The sequence below is a fragment of the Octodon degus genome, unplaced genomic scaffold (assembly GCF_000260255.1).
Source record: "Octodon degus isolate 3935 unplaced genomic scaffold, OctDeg1.0 scaffold00106, whole genome shotgun sequence".
Taxonomy (NCBI): Eukaryota; Metazoa; Chordata; class Mammalia; order Rodentia; family Octodontidae; genus Octodon; species Octodon degus.
In genome coordinates this window covers 4,764,387-4,768,411 of record NW_004524682.1, presented here as the reverse complement: position 1 = coordinate 4,768,411, position 4,025 = coordinate 4,764,387, and the positions used below count along the sequence as shown (strand labels likewise).

The 4,025-nt window shown below is 31.8% G+C and overlaps 1 protein-coding gene across 3 annotated transcripts in view; it reads left to right on the top strand.

The window, feature by feature from the left end:
- Window positions 1-4,025, top strand: part of Nrip1 (nuclear receptor interacting protein 1) — an 82,155-nt gene that overhangs the window by 31,363 nt on the left and 46,767 nt on the right. For all 3 annotated transcript variants that reach the window (XM_023724118.1, XM_004639087.3, XM_023724119.1), the window contains exon 3: window positions 1,469-1,580. The gene's annotated coding sequence lies outside the window, so the exon portion shown is untranslated. The remainder of the gene's footprint in view (window positions 1-1,468; window positions 1,581-4,025) is intronic.

Below are 4,025 nucleotides of genomic sequence, written 5' to 3'. Positions count from 1 at the left end.
ATAGTATTTGATAATGGTAATCAAATCCACAACCTTATGTTTGCCAACCAGGTGCTGTGTGCTGAGCTGTATCCCTAGTCCTGTATAATGTTTTAATGGCCTAATAAATACAATATTTCATAATTAACTTTTAAAACTCATTTTATTTTTTATTTTGAGATTCAGTGGATATTTCTGATATTTTAATCTTAGAAATAATGTACACAATGCATAGCCTCATGGCCGTACTTGTATGTAGCTTCCTTCTTTTCCCCAATTAGGATGAATCCTATACTGAATTACATAAAAGGACATAAAACATTTTAAGGAATTAGATTTTTTTACAGTTTTATTGGATGTAATTATTGTGTAACAAACTGTTCATATTTATGGTGTACGGTTTGATAAATTTTCACCTAAGCTTACACTGGAACTGTCACCACAATTTAAGATAACATCCTTTTGTAATTTTTCCCTTCTATGTCATCCTTCCTTAGGCAACCCACTTAGCTTTTATTTCATAGTAGAATTATTTGCATTTTCTAGATTTTTAGGTAAGATAGAATAATAAAACATTTCTTTTTTATTTTCTTGTATAGTCAGGATAATTTTGAGCTTCATACATGTTTTATTATAGCAATATTTTATTGTTACAGAGTACTAAAATTATATCGTATGGATATATCATAATGAATTTGCATGTTGATAGATATTTGAGTTGTTTCCAGTTGTTGACTATTAAAATAAATTTGGTTGGGACTCATTGTCCATATCTTTGTGTGGATATGAGGCATTCTAAGGAAATTGGTATTTATTACCTTTTTCTTTTTTTGGAAAGGCTTTATGTTGGTGTTTTCAAACTGAAAGTGCTTAACATGACGGTAACCTTATTTGTTTTTTTTTCATTTCTTTTTTGGTTTTTTTTTCCTGTTTTGAAAATATATTTTTAGGAGGGTGTAGATTTTTTGAATGTAATGTAATTGAATTAATTTGACAAAATGCTCGAATTTGAAAGGACAAAGGCTAGTAAATTCATCTGAGTAACTATAACATTTTCAGCTTATTTTGTTGAAGCACCTGCTTTTGTCAATAAGTTTATAGAAAGCAAGGATTTTTTTCTTAGACTTTCTGGGAGTGTGAAGGGCTACGGAGATGGTGTGGTGCCGAGGGGCAGGCAGAAAAGGGAAGGAGAAATAAAAATGGTTAAGATGTGATATATGATATATGTATGTGCATATGTATCAGTCGCCCAAGATGAATATAATTATGTATTGCAAACATACTAATATATATACATATATGTATGAAAATCAAGAATCATTTGCTTTATTTAATGTACTATTAGTAATAAGCAATTTATACTTCCCTTTGGAATGACTCCTGCAATGATCAAGAAATGGTCCTGGGACGAGTGTGCTTGATACTGCAGAGGATACCCCCCAGGCTGATTTGGGATCCTAACTGAGGTCTTCTTTTCCTCTTCTTAAAGGTGCTGCTCAGCTGACTGAAGAAATCCAGATGACATCAGCGCTGCTTGACAGTACCCTTCTCAACTTCCTTTCTCGGAGAGCAGAGAGGGATTCAAACATTGGAGACAGATGGTAAGAATATGTTTCCTGAGTTCTTTGACCTTAATCATTGTCATTTTAATAAATTTCAGACAAGTTTTTCATCAGTGGTAAATTAGCTTACCCTTAACAAATGTGTGTTGTGTTTGTTATATGTGTGAATTATTATGCAGTGTGATTTTAAAAATGAATGAGATTGGGCCAGGAAGATAGCTCAGTGGACTACGTGTTTGCCTGACAAGCACAAGGTCCTGAGTTCGATCCCTGGTACCACAAAAAAAAAAAAAAAAAAAAAAAAAAAAAAAAATGAATGAGATAAAGTCTTGCCTTTGAAGAACTTAAGAGGAAACAAATGCAAATAAATAGATGTAATCAAACAGTAAAATAGTTAAGTGCTACAGAATCACGAAAGTATTCTTGAGAATGCAGTGGGTAGAATATTTCTGGAGAGGGATTGTGAGGCTCGAATGAAGAAATAGTATTTGTGTTCATGATACAAAATTTGTTTTTACCAAAACCTATAGAAAATAAATAGTTAATATAAAAGCTGAAATAGCTACCTGAATTCAAGTAAAAGGTTAGTTATTTTTTTTGAGAAGAAATATATACAAGTTTTATTATTGTGGGCTTAATAGATATAGTTTAACTGAATGATTACTTTTCAACTTAGGTAAGATTGTTACCTCTTAAAAGACATTTTTAAGAAATGATAAAATAGTTGATTTAAATTAGCTAGTAGCTGAACAATGGACAATAGAGTTGAGGGAATGGTAAATTCTACCTGAGTTAACGCTCATGTTTGCTAGTAGCTACAACTATAATGAATGTGTCATCCATTAAGCTCTTGGACTTGATATTTTTTTCTGGGTAGAAGTAATGCATGTAAAGTGGATAAAGCTGACTGAAATAGAGCTACTGTGAATAGATCAATACAGCATTCCAAAATTTGTTTATTTTTAAAGAGGTGAAAACAACAATAAAAATGATACAGAATTTCAAAACAAAATGATAGGAAATTAACAATATTATTATATTGAATGCTGCTATCTTCAGAGTAGTTGCTCAGATTACAGGGTACAGGCTTGCAAAACCGATTAAACAATATAAGCACTAACTGTTCCTTTCAGTTAACTGATGGAAATTAATAGTGCAGTTATCTTAGCTGTGTATATATATATATATATATATATATATATATACACACGTATTTTTTTTTCCCTTCTTTTTTTCTTTTCTCCCCACTCCCAGTTGTTATTTCCTTCTGAGCAATTTCTTTCCCTTTCACTCTATCTAGTGTACCTTTTGGCTTGTATTTACTCTTTCAGTTTCTTACACATGCGATTCTGATTTATTTCACTTTAAGAGTATGGTCTCTAGTTGCATCTATCTACCTATGAAAGCTTCAAGTGTATCTTTATGGCTGAATATTTTTTTATATGTGTTTTTTTAATAATTTCATTGAGAAACAAATAGCAATAAGACAGTTTCAAAACTGATTAGTAGGACAGACTTAATAATTAATACATTGCATATTGTTGTCTTCTTAGTGGTTATTCATAGTGCAAGATGCAGACATGGTATCCTGTCCACAAACACTATTAGTACAAATCTTTTTTTTTTTTTTTTTTGCCATAATTTTACTGATAAATAACAGTGAGACAGTTTCAAATCAAATCGGTAGGACAGTTTCAGTAATTAACACATTGCATACATTCTTCTTAGTGGTTAATTGCTGTACAAGATGTGGACTTGATATCCTATTTACAAACACCATAGGTGTTTGATGGTGTTTATTGCTGAATATTACTCCACTGTATAAAATAAAACTACCTCATCTATTTTAACCCATTCCTCTGTTGATGGACATTTGGGTTGTGTCCAGGATTTAGCTATGACACATTTAGCTATGCTGCTATACACATGGGTGCACATACATTGCTGTGGAATGATATTCTCATTTCTTCTGGGAAAATACCCAGAAGCAAAGAGCTGAGTGGAATGGGACCTCCAATCCTAGTTTTTCAAGGAAACTCCACCCTGATTTCCACAGTAGTCCTACCAGTCTTTAGTTCTATCAGCAGTGGAGAAGAGTTCCTTTTTCTCTAGAGCCCCACCCCTCCAGCATTTGTTATTGTTAATTTCTTGATAATTGACCAAGTTGTTTTTTGTTTTTTGCTTTTTTTTAAAAAGGAGATGGTAACTTTGAACAAAATGTTTCTTTACCTGTAGGCATGATGTGGTTGTGTAGGGATATTATTGACCCCTTTTTTTCCCACTGTGCTGGTGATACTCAGAAGACTTAGTGATAAAATTATTATAATCACTCTCCTTAATGCTAATGTTCTCTTTCATCAAGAAAATTTTTAAAATACTTTAAAAGACTGCATAAACTTACTTGTTTCCTAGTCATTTTTACACATTTTCATATACTTTTTCACTCTAAATTGGAATTTAAATGAACTAGGCATATATATATAT